Source organism: Argiope bruennichi, chromosome 3, assembly GCF_947563725.1.
Source record: "Argiope bruennichi chromosome 3, qqArgBrue1.1, whole genome shotgun sequence".
Lineage (NCBI taxonomy): Eukaryota > Metazoa > Arthropoda > Arachnida > Araneae > Araneidae > Argiope > Argiope bruennichi.
Window position 1 is genome coordinate 144,520,809 of NC_079153.1, and position 14,133 is coordinate 144,534,941.

Below are 14,133 nucleotides of genomic sequence, written 5' to 3' on the forward strand. Positions count from 1 at the left end.
CTAAGAACACATTCTTTTCGTCAATTGAAATGAATTTTACAATTCAGTAGTTCATTTCATGTATCTTAAATGTTAACATTCAAATTCTAAAATGTATCAGTTGTTAAAACATAAAAGATGATACATTCTATCATTTAATTTCCCAAACTATAACAATTAAAATATTTTTCAAATCCATTTGGACAGGAAAACAAATAATGTATTTCAGATCTTAATGCTCTTAGCAAGAAAGTTGCATATTTATTCAACACTTCTTTTCGGCAACACCGAAATGAGAAATAACTTTAAAATATTGGAAGAACTTTATTCATTTACGACTCATCTTTTTTTAAGAAGTGCCCACTTTCCCTTCCCTTAAAAGAAAGAAGGAAGCAAATCGAATGAATTTGTTTAAAATCTGTTTCACACAGAAACAATCAAATTTATCCTCAGTTTCACGATCATTCAAGTTTGAATAAAAAATATTCATCTCTCTTTCTCTTGCAATTTCTAATGACAAGACTGAAATAGATTCTCTAGAATCAGGATGATGACATTTATTAGAAATGCCCATTTCCTGATGCAACAATGGAAGGATTCAATTTCTGCGCTTATTTAGTTGCACATTGTACTGGAATCACTGTCACAATTTATAGACTCTGCTATTTAATTAGGCAGTCTAACTTTATGTGTTGAAAGTTTTTTTTTAAATATAGTAAAATATAGTAGTTTTTTTTATAATAAAGCTTCATATTAATATTTTATTATATAATTTAGAAACTATGTTAGCATTTCCTTATGCAACAGAATTTGCAATTTTTTATATGAAATGGTTCGGATCTCTAATATCACTGCACCTCCCTGTACTTAAAATCATGACGATTCTCAATCAGTGGATGAGCAGACGTGGGAGGAAAAAGTGGCCCTGTCATGTAAAGAAAGCATTTCTAAAACTGAAAAGAAATCAAATCAGATAGACACAGCCGCATTTTCTTTTTGTAAAAACATAAAGGATGGATCGAATGAATTTGAAGAGGATATAAAATTGGAATTAAAATAGATATGAAAGCATCGATTTAACAAAAAAAGTAAACAAAATATAATATAATAAACAATGCCTAGTGTAAATGGGGAATAGTGTTGAAAAATAATAATTCGTAAATTTAGATCCTAAAATTTCCAAGTCAAGTCCATATGCAGGGTCAAAATGTCAAACACATGACTGAAAAAACTCTAAATATGGAAATATGTATTTGGTATATCAACAGTCCACCGCTGTCTGTAAAGCTCAATAGAGTTAAAAATTTCCTCGACCTTTATTTCTGCGTTCTTATGTGATACAAAATTTCAGCTTCGGTTTTAGCGATTAGAAATTGATTTTTTTCTATTCAAATTACTTTTATTATCAGTGAACGAATAAATAGCAAATGTCAGCAAGCTGAGATCTGTCATTTTCTTCTTTTATATTTATGATGAAACAGACCAAACTGAAACTTATTGATATTTTTTTTCTATCAGCATTTTTATAAATTTTATATTTGGCATTGAATTTTTTTTTTCTATTAATGAATAACAATTTGTTTCAAACCAATTTTAGAGATTCGTTTTGATTTGAGTGTTCATGCGCAATACGTATGGAGAAGATCCCATTGCAAACTTTCCATTTTATTACATATATACATCCAAATCCGTAATAATTTATTTTCTCAAACACTCTGTCAGTATGCAATAATCAGATCTGATATACTGTTAAAAGGATAACAGCCCTTCTAAACAAAATACATCATGAACAGTCGGTCTATTGTCAAACAGGCAGTCGCTGAAAGATCGTAGAGTCTCTCGTGATACCATTTCGGGATGCAACTTTCATGATTGCTATTTTTGCAACCTTTTGACTGATATCGAATCTCTTAACGTTTCATTCAATGAACTCAAAGTTCTGTCCATTCTCCAATAGTCTTCCCGATAACTTCATTTCAATCTCAACATTGTATCAACTTTATTAAGACTGTTAAATAAGAAATCAGTGCTTGGTAACTCCACGGATAGTCAACGAGAATCTCATTCCTGATTTTCCATTGACACGAGAAATAGGGAAATATTGTTCTGTTTCCTTGATAGGTGATTTCACTCTCCCCGCAAACGAAAAGTGAAATATGTCTGAATGCGTGCACATATTCAAGAATTAGCATTGTGCTGCATTCTTGGGAAGGAATCTGTTAAGTATATCAGGAAGATGTTCACTGAAGAGTCATCGAGGGGGAGGGAAGGGGGAAACCTACCAACTGACAAAAACAAGCAGAAATGGGTTATCTCTATCTTTTTATAATAAAAACCCTGTTGCTTGTAGAAATTTAAATAATAATGTTGAGTTAGTTAACTGATAACTAAAATACTGGTGATTAGTACAAAAAAAAACTGATGAGTGAACATGAAACTTTGAAACAGAGTCTGTGATCAAGGAAAAACAGGAAAATGCTTTACCTTTTCTTTAAGTTCAGCGCTAATCATTCGTTTATCTTTCTTTCCAAACTAGTGTCCACTCGTCTTCACCTTTTTATATACGTCATGCAGAGAAAGCGTTGTCATCGTCAAACCATTCGAACTCGAGATTTTGACGTCCACGAGTTCAAACAACGCGTTTTTAGAGAAGCACGTCTGTTCGGTCACGCTTAAAATAAAAGGGTAAGCTCTCGCTAAGTTTTAAAATGTGTGACTTAGAAGAAAGAAGTCTAAAGTGTAGCTGTTCTTTCATCTATAATCAATCCTTTGTTTTTTTTATTATTCTTTTGCAATCGATTTGAATATTTTTTAATCTATTAGATGAATATGTGCGAATTTGCTTATCATTCAGCATTAGATATTAGTGAGAAGTCAAAGATTACTTCTTTTAAACATTTTGCCTACATTTTTCAGGAATACAAAAAGGCGGAAGCATAATATAATTAAAATTATCTATCGATGTTCGAAAGAGGGAATAATATCTGCAAGTAAGAATCCTTTAAATACGGAGATTTTTTTTGAATCGCGTACCAATACATATTTATTTCTTATTATTCTTACATTTTATTAAATATAATGTAAGAATAATTAAATATACTGAAGCTTATTCCACTTCATGTGTTTCTCTATTTAGATGAGCTGGTCCATTTTATTTTCGAATCTATTCCGCATTTAAAGAAGGAAAAAATAAAGCGACTTCACATTCGTTAAATATTCTATCTGGCGTAAAATTTTCTGGTTTATCACTTAAATCTGGAAAAAATTCTCTGTGTTGTCCCTGTATGTGTAAATAGCAGGAGGAAATGCACGAACAGCATTAATGTGTTAGTTATCATAGAATAACAACGCCCTCTCATTTATATTAGCAGAAAAAGTAAGGGGGAGTAACCAACAATTCAACATTACCTGAAATAAAGTTGCATTAAATAAATGTTTATATTTGCCTACAAAAAAATATCCTTTTTTTTATTTATAGTCTAGAATTTAACAAGACAAAACTCGCAGGTTAAAGAGAGAAAAAGATACTGATCACTTACTTCATGCTCTCTCATTTTAAGTCATGCAAAATCAAGGACTCGGGAGAAATGAAACGCAAAATAACATTCTTGCTATTATGACACAAATCATTTATTTGTCATTTTTGTAATTTAGAAATGGATCGTGGCATGTTCTGAACACAGAAATTTGTAATAGAGAAATGGAAGCAAATCAACCTTTCGCCTTTTATATATTACTGTATTGTTTTTCAGTAAACATGGATGGCAACGTCACTTTCAACAAGATGCAGCCATTAAAAAAGCATCAAAATTTATGGAGACGCATTCAATTTTTTTGTTTTATTCTTCCCAAATATAAAACACTTTGCTAAAAAGTGTTTATTTTCCAGTTTCAGTCACTCCGCTAGTATTCAAGTAGCTTGTAGTCACTATTCCAATTTTGGTATTTGGAAATTGGACTGACTCATGCAGAACAAAGCGCGAGTGAGGAGAAAAGGAATGAGGTTTCCAGGTTTAACAATAATGAATGATTGTTTTGTTTTTAAATGAATGGAGGCGATTTTCTGTTCTGGCAATGCTTGAAAAGATCGCATTTTTTTAATTAAAAAAAAAAAAACTAAAAAATTGAAAATTTCTTACATTTTTTCGGTTTTTAAGGGAAATTTTAAAATTACCTGCATTTTCTGTATTTTAGATGATTTTTAAACTCCCTACATTTTACTTATTTTAAAATAACTTTAAATTCCCTGCATTTTTTTTATTATTTTCCTGGTCTCGTGGCAACTCTGTTTTATCCGATTAGTCGGGAAGGATACATCCTTTGGGTTTAGAACGTCCCTGTTCTAAATTAAAAAAATGTTATTTCTGCATATCTGATCTGCTTTTTAAATTTTTCTAAAAAGTTTTGAATCCTCCTGTAAGTGCAAATCAATAACATTCAGATATACATACACAATTATTTAACAACAATGCATTTCTTCCACACTAGTCGCCCCCAAATGGCTGCAACACAAAAAGTACATTCTTTCTGATTTAATTGGAAAATACTTGAGTTTATTTTGGAAGGTGTCGTAAAAAGTAAATACGGCGTCGTTTCGCTATTCTGCTGTGTGCTCCAAATCCTTTAGCCGGATTTCTCTAACCATGCGGAATGGATGATTCTTTCTCGTCATCCGGAAGTAAGAGGGGGGCTGTCCGGAAAAGGCCATGAAGGTAGAACTGATGAGAGCTAAGCTTCTATTAATGATCATCACCCATTGCGTTTTGTTTTTACATTCTATTAATGCGTGTCCAATGAAAGAATGTATCCCCCATTTTTCCACTCTTTTATTATTCTGAAATCTCTTCACTCATAACAGACCATTAAATGAAACGAATGACCGGATTTCTTCCGAATGAAACGAAATGAATAGAAATTTTTTTCGTCCAATTGTTTTTTAAAATCATGTTTAGGATTAAGTAATTCCTTTATTATATGTTTAGAAAATCAACTCGATGGAAGAGTAGGGTTCATTGCACTAGTGATTAATGCGGACTAAATTTAACTAAGACATGAAGCCGTGAGTGTATGCTCCTGGTATAGAGACGCAAAATTGGGATAAGAAAATTCAAAGAGGCTTAAAATTTGTTTATCTTGCGAAATAAAACAACCGTTTCTCAATTTTCTAAATATAATCTGAATAATTTAAGCTACATTCAATCCTTTCCGAACGTGGGGGTTATGTCATTATAATGTATGAAGCATTCCGAGAATGACTCTCGGTAAAGTTAATTTTCTGTAGCAGAAATGCGTTCATTCAAAATAAGAATGATTTGAAATTGCAATCATTCAGCAGCGGGAATGGTCTCCTCAAACTTTTCTCGCATGCTCTTTAATGAATGTGTCATCTTCCACCCACCTTGAAAAAGCCTTGCATTTCATCAAAGTACAGTAGCTGAGCGTAAATATTATCTCATTTATCGTGTGATTTTTCGCGAAGTGTTTGACGATGAACGGGACCCTAAGAATTTCGGAAAGTCGACGAATATACCAATTTTCTAATTTTGAGTGAAAAAGGGTCCTGAAGCTTTTGACTTATTAATCTGAAAACAATCGGACAAGTATTTAGGGAGATCTGAAATTATTTTGAGTAACGCAATATCAGTTGCCACACCCATTTCCAATGCTTTCATCAAACCTATTCTATGTGCAAATAGCCAAAACGCTTCATTTTCCCCTGAAATAAAAAGCAGAACAGTTGTTTGATACTGTAACGGTTAAATCTTTGCTTATAGTTTTTATGTTTTCGCTTTTTTTATCCGATTCAATTCCTCACTGACTATTATTATCATTTCCAAAATAAATCATTTCATTTGAATTTCAATGAAATGATCTAGAATTTTTGCTGTGTATTAACAGATATTTGATAAACAGAGCTGCAGATCATTTAATAAATATTTTGAAAGAAAAAATATTGTATCGAATAAAATAAGTTACAATTTTCTAATGTTCCCTATATATGATAATGGTCATTACTAATACGTTAGTGAAATAAAATTGATATCTTATGATTTACAAATGTTGTTTACAAATGATTTACACATTATTGTTCTGAGAAAATAAACAGCTTGATATGAGATGTTTTTATTACAATTTTACTGTGTTGAAAGCTTTAAAGTTGTTTATAATAGTTTGGTTTTTCCGAAAATTCAGTCTCCTACAAAATGTTAAAAGTCAATCCCATTTTATTGTCATTGCGTGACATTTTTCTGCTCGCTCTTAAAAGCATACTTAATAGAATGAGGGATGGATTTGCAAAATGTTTAATTCAGGTAATTCATCAGGTAATTCGTGCATTTATTCTTTAAAATTTGTCCAAATGACCGTGTCTCTACCATTCACAGCTTTTGAAGGGAGAAGAAAAGCAAATGAAGACGTTGTTTGTTGTGCTCACCGCGGGGTGCGAGCACATGCCGAGAAAAGCAAAGTGGTCATTTCGAGTAGCTACTTAGATAAATGTAAATATTGTTCGTGCTAATATTAAAAGCTTCTTTTTTTGTACTATATGTGACGTCATGTCGTTTCGTTTGCATTTTTCTCAAAAATTATATGTTGCTGAGGCACAATTTCTCTATTCAGTAGTTCAACGACGCATGACCTTCAAGTATTCATAGAGAATTCTCGTTCTGCACATTTTGTCCAAAGATATCTGTCTGTCGATCACAAGAATAGCTCCCGCCAAGAAGACTGTCTAGTGGCGGTCGCTGTAGTAACAAGACTAGTTCATTTCTAATGGGGATTAAGCGTGTAGGGAATTGGCGGAATTAAAGGTTACATCACGTCATTCGTCTTCTCGGATTTAAAAGAGTTGCACGCGTTATCTTATCCTTGTGTTTATTTTGCTTTTGCTTTTAAAATTATTTATTCCTTACTGGTTTAATTGATTTTGCTAATTTGCTAAACTTGCAAGATGGCCTTTAAGTTAAGGAAGGGTGAAATTTTGAAATCGCAGGCACGTAAAATTGTATATAATGTTGCGGAATTTTGTTCCAATGAAGCTTCATCGAAATCTGCGTTAATTCCACTCCCACAAGCTCTGAAAAGGGCTTCTCAAGCAACTGGAATTTCTGAAGCTACAATAAAAAAAATAAGGAAGGAAGTTTCATCATCCGGCTCATCGACAGTTTTAAAATCACCCGGTAAACACCGTAAAAGACCTAGTGAGCGAAACTGTGAAATAGACGACTTTGACAAGTGTGTTATACGGCAAACAATTCAAGACTTTTACATAAAAGAAAGGAAAGTACCATCACTCAGAAAATTACTACCCGTGTTGAAAGAAAAAATTGGATTTTCGTGGCAAAAAGACACATTGTGCAAAGTCTTACATTCAATGAATTTCCGATGGAAGAAGTGCGTGAATAATAGAAAAGTACTCATGGAAAGACCAGATATTGTTTTTTGGAGACACAGATATTTGAGAGAAATGAGATGTCACAGGAAAGCTGGACGACCGATTGTCTATATTGATGAAACTTGGGTAGACAGCAATTTGACATTTAAGAAATGTTGGCAAGATGACACAGTTTTGGGAGTTACAGCAAATGTTAATTCGAAAAATAGACTTATAGTTGTTCATGCTGGGTCATCAACGGGTTTCCTTACGGGTGCTTTACTAGTATATAAAGCATCAACAAAAAGCGGCGACTATCACGGGCAAATGAACTATGAAAACTTTAAAAAATGGGTGTTGGAAAAACTTCTTCCAAATTTGCAACCAAACAGTGTCGTATGGATGGATAATGCACCGTATCATACGACTGTCGAAAACCCCACTCCAACGAAGTATTCTACAAAAAAAGTTATGATAGACTGGTTGAAAAACAACGGAATACCCTGCGATCAAAAAATGCGAAAAGCGGAACTGTTCTCTCTTATAGACAGTAATCGTCCAAAGAAAATTGTCTATAAAATTGATAATTTAATAGAGAAAGAAGGACATGAAGTTATCCGACTACCCCCTTATCATTGCGATTTGAACGCAATCGAATTTGTGTGGTCCTCTGTAAAAAGAATAATAAAGGAACGAAATGTTACTGGCGATTTAAGTTTGGACAATCTGAAATCCCTTCTTCAAACAGCTATCACTGAAGTTACTTCGGCAGAATGGGCAGCGCATTGCAAACACGTAGAAAAGCTTGAAAATAATTATTGGGAGAAAGATGGACTGTTAGAAGATTTAGTGGACGAACTGTCATTTCAAATTGACACCAATGATGATTCTGATTCAGAAGAAATCGAAACTTGTGAGAGTGATTTAGAGGATTTTGAAATGCTTGAATGAACATTATTTTCGAAATTTAGACGGTATTTTATTTTATTTTACTTTTAAAACTGTTTTGTCTTAGAAATTGTTGGAAAATACATGCTGAAAGTTTAATAATGAACGAAGTTCTGTCATTGTATTTATAATCTAAAGTCCTTGATAATTATTGATAGTTATGAAAATATTAAACAATTATTAAAAAGTTAAATAATTACTTTATTGTAATAATTTTCATCTTTATTGCATATTCATTAATATTTCATTTTTATGTCTAAAAGTTTAAATATTATTATATAATTAATATATTAAACAATTTTTTCACTCTTTATAAATCAATTAAAAAAAATCGCCAATACGTCATCAAGGCGATTAGTAAGCCAACATGGATGCCTTTCTTTTTAAATCCCCTATTGAAAATAGAGCAGGACTTGTTTCCACGGCAACAGACTATCGTAGACATATTGGCGGGAGCTATTCTTGAGGTAGACAAACAGTATATCATCGCTCTTGGCGGGTTATTAAAATTCGAAAAAGCTGCATCCCTCAATAACTGCTAATTGAACTTTTGGAGTAAATTTGCCCGTTAACTTAATAATGTGTGTCCCACTACTGTTAAATATGTAGAGGAAAGGCATCAAAATCCCATTTTAATGTCACAGTAGATCTTTCAAGTAAAAATCAGAGGCATTTAAATTTCTAGAAAAGAAACCAAAGCTCCGATGTGATCATCACCATCAACTAAAATGTTCTAATTCTCCTTCTGGACTGATCACCCATAGTGCTTATTTTTAAATACTTGTGATTATTTGTTTATGCAAATAGACAATAATTGCAGCTGTAATTTTCACCCTGTTTTTGCGACAAATTTCCATTTATTAGTTTACCAGAGTATATAAAAAACTATTGCAGCACTTAAAAATATTTTTAACTTCTTTATTAATGAATGAACAGAAGCCTGTCGTTTCTAGAAAACCCCAAACCTTATAAAATGATTAACGCTTTTATTGTACTTGGAAACATACTGAATTTAGAGTTATTTTTAATAATATTATTGATAGAGCACGACACAGAATAAATTAAATTGAATGTATTTTTAAAAAAAATTAACGAATTTTAACAATTAGCTAGCAAAAGCCGAAAAATTCTTTTTAAAAGAAACAAGCATTAATAAAGCAGGGGAATCGATGAAAAATTAAGACTGAATTCATTAGAAGTTTTATTTTATTGCTTACATTTTTAGGTAATTTTGAAATGTATTTTACAATTAAATTTAATATTATTTTATTTACAGAATGAAGATGAGATGGTATTTGCAATGAAATGAAGATGAGCTACTTATCCTTATACTTAATTTGAAATTAAAGTAAGATTTATTTACAACTATTTCTTTCATATGCTTTTTTTTACTGAAAAATGAAGACGAAATATAATTAGATGATTTTGAATTATTATTGAAAAAAATGAAATTGCGTTTATTGGTTTAATTCATACAAGCATTTACAATTTAATTTGAATTAACTTATATTTTTTCGAATCACAATAGATTAACTATTATTGCTAATGATGCCAATCAAAAAATAATATATTTCTTCAAAAGATATACGCTTTTAAAATAGAAGAGAAAACCACTGCTCATTTTCATAATATTTGTTTTGTATAACAGTAGGTTGAAAAAATTGCAATGGCAAGCATATATATATTTTTTTCAATAGAAAAAGTGTTTTGGAAAATGTCATTAATAAACATATACTATGAGAGTGCAGTTACATATATAATTCGATTGAAATTAATTTCTTAATTCTCAAAAATAAGGGCTAAAATAAATCAGATAATCTTGAGTTTGAATAGCCAATCTTAAGGATTAAACACAATGTAAAAAGTAATGTATTTTTAAGCATTGTCAAATTTATAACACTAGATATCGAAGGAAATGATCGACTCACTGAAGTCAAAATGTTTCGACAATAAAACTAATAAAAACTATCTTTAAAAACAAACGTTTAATAGTGTACTACAAAGTAGATTTTTTAATTATTGCCTTTTAATTTTTAATTTATAGTACGTTATATAAAACATCATGAAAATTTGAAATCAATTTTTCTCTACTATCATAAAACGACCCATAACAATGTTACTCTATTGTTACAATATTGTCCGGTAATCAGAATACCGAAGAGTATACTGGACAATATCTTGTGCTAAGAAGGTTACTGGAAGCCTGCTAATAAAATATATCGATTTGCTAAAAATGATGTCCTGAAAACATTAATATAGTGTATCATCATTATTAGCATATAAATAAACACATTTCCAAAACTTTAGCATATAAAGAAGTGAATAAGAAAATTCCACCTTCAAGGAAAGAGATCGAATGAAATCAAAGATAATAAAAACAAAAATAGAAATAAGTATCGACACTTGCACTGAAGTTTGAATGAAAAAAGATATATATCTTCCGTCAGCAGCTGTAATAAAACATTTATTGTTCACTAAGCCATATCTATTATTTATGGGCTATTAAATCAAAAGAAAACTACATTGTTAGATTTCTTTAGACAGTAAGAAAAATCTGATCATATCTGTAGTCATAAAAAAATGTTTTTTTTTTATTGTCCTTTATCCTTTTATACATTCAACAGCAAAATGTAATTTCATCAGTAGGCAATTACTTGAAAAAAAAAGTATCGATACGTAGGATATGCTTCAATGATTTTACATCGTTTGATTGATTTCTCAAACGGTTGATGATTTGGTTCAGGGAATATTTGGCATTCTGTGGAATTTTAATCAATCTGTTTTGAACTCATTCAAGCCGTCATTTTTCAAAGGAACTGTTTGGAAATTGTGCAAATTTCCAAACCTCACCAAAGTGATTCTAAATCAAATTTCATGTAAACAGAAGCCTCGAGTGGAATCATTCTTATAGCCGAAATTAAAATAAAAACTCTCTATAACAATCGTATTATCACTGTGTTAATCACATAATACAAACATATACTACATCACATGTTAATAGAATTTGAGCGATATTTGTAATGACAATTGCCACTTTGAGAAAAAAGTGTCAATAAAGTTAATATATAAAAAGAAACAGCCACAAATAAAATAGCGACAGAAAATAAATTTTAGAAACAAATTCATTGATTGGCATTTGTAAATGGGCCCACACTTGCTTGCTGGTTGGATCGCAGCCAATAGTCACTGGGAGACAAGATCTGATATCCATTATATTTATCCAAGGTGAGTGTAGACAATAACTCACGCATTCGAGATCCTCCACAAAATATCTCCGTGAGCTTGCTCAATGTTTTGTTTCATGTTCTCAGCAACTTATAAATACGTGTTTGGTACTGAGAATAAGAATCAATGAGCTGCCCCTCCAAAGCTTTCTCGCATTCTCTCTCATTAAAGATGCTATTCCAAAGAAAGCCTTGCAGGGAATATGCATATAATAGTTACGAATTATTAACTTTTGACTTGAATTCAGCCCTTTTACCAAATCTATCGTGAAATCCTAGGCTAGTGTTTTTGGCGATTCAACTTAAAGTTGTAGTGTGCGGTTAATATTTATAGAAAACAGTAAATAGTATTTGTGTTTAGATACGCTTCGCCGAACAAATAGAAGAAAAAACATGACAGAGAACTGCAATTGTAATCACAAAAGAGTACACTAAATTTGATATATTTCAATGCGTTTTTGAGTATCGCTTTTACACAAGCGATATATTGTCTCTGAAACACCGTCAGATGGTCAAGGCCCTGTTGGATTTGGCTCAAAATGAGACAAATGTCTATCCAATAAATTCACATTTTTGTCCGTCTGCCTCTCTTCGTTTGTAATTATTATGTTAACTTATATTCAAGCAGCCAGGCAGGCCTTTAATTGAATTTTACTCACAATTTGATATAAATCTACAAATTTGGTGTAAAGAATGTATGCCAAATTTCATCCATATAACTCAATGCGTTCTTGAATTCTTTATCTCACACAACAGAAGATAAAATGACCAAATTCTGTGTTTTGGACTCAGAAAGATCTAAAACATGGAGATTATTTTGTAACAGATTTATATGCCAAAGCAATATATATCCTATTCCTGGATTGTCTTCCATAAATATTTTCTTTTAATAGCCCTAAAATAAGCAGTATGACGGATTTAAATGTGATAAACATAGGATCATCATGATGCCTACTTCCAAATGTATCGGCCAGGAATGCCTCTGGTTGAAAACTGGAGGCCCATCAGGTAAAAACTCATTCCTGACAAATTCCAAAGGGAAACGGACTCCTGTAAATGACCGCATTATGCTCCAAATAACAGCAGTCATCGAAGAAATCTGGTCCGATCAAAGTGCCCTTTCATGTTCTATGACAAATATTCACAGATCAAGGCGCTTGAAGTCTATTGGGTCGAAGGCAACCAAGCATGGCTGTCATTTATCCTTTCATTTTAACTCAAAGGTTTTGCTAGTAATCAAAAGACGAGTTTTGTTTCGGATTCTTTACATTTGAAATAAATTCATACATGATTTTCAGCATTTTAAATAATATATAAAATTTGAATTCAATTTTACTTTCAGAAATCCAAAAAATATTATTGATTCAGAAGATCTTTCTACTAAATCAATAATAATAACAATCTACGAAATACTTGACAATAATATTATGTTGTGATCGATTTCATTTTAAGTCTATTGATTTCTTATTAGACTTGGGTGTTTTTCTTTCTGCCTTAGATATGATATACCAAAACGACTGGATAAGATAGTAGTAGTAGGCGTATTAAATTAAAATATAATTATTTGGTTAAAATAAATTAATAATACAACCCTTCATACTAACATTCCATTTAAAACCAAATGAAATTCCAAAATTCCTCTTCACTAAATTAACTAAATAAATCCAATATTTCGCGTTAAAAATGAAAACAAATTATTTTAATTTGCCTAAAATATTTTATATATGAATTTGAATAAATTCCTTAAAAGTGAGTGTTTGTGCACTTACCGTTTCCAGTTTGGCTTGAGTAATGAATATTAATAAGAGAATTTCTAACACTCATTCTTTTTAAGAATTTCTTCTCATTTCACTATAATTACTGAGCATATCATAATTATTAGTAAAGTACAATGATTACCTAACATACTATAATTATTTATTATTTTTTCATTCTGATTAATTAACTATTATAAAATGCCGTCAATGGTTTTGTGTATGCGATAGAAAGAGCAAAAATAAATAAGAAATAGGAGTAGTCCCCACGACATTTTCTTGCATACTTTCTAATAAAGATGAATTTGTGCTTCTGACGCCTTTCTTTCTCAACCTATTTAAACCAAACTTTGACACAGAACTGCAATTGTAATCACATATCAAATTTGATATATTTAATTGCGTTTTTTTTAGCTATCGCCTATACACGTTTCTGCAAATAGAAACCGAAGCATGTTCAACCCTTTGTTGGAAAATCCGTGTACAGAATTTTATCCATCCAGCTCTTTCCGTTTTGTAGTTATCGTATTCACTTATATTCGAACAGCCGGCTGTTCTAACATAAGTTAACTTAACCTCATAAAACTTCCTCACTGTCTTCCTTTTGAGCCTCGTAACTTACCCATTCCGTCTTCCTCTTCAATGAGTTTGTTAAAAATTTATTTAAATCTAAAAATGAGGTCTAAATAGCGTGCATCAAACTTCCTTCATTTAGCTCAAAGAGTCTGAGTTATCCTTGTCTCAGACAGACATTTCAAAAATGTGTTTTCGAACTCAGGAAGATCTAAAGTGTGTAGAGTAGTCAAAAGTTTGATTTTTTGACGATTACAGTACTTTTTCTATGTTTCATATACAT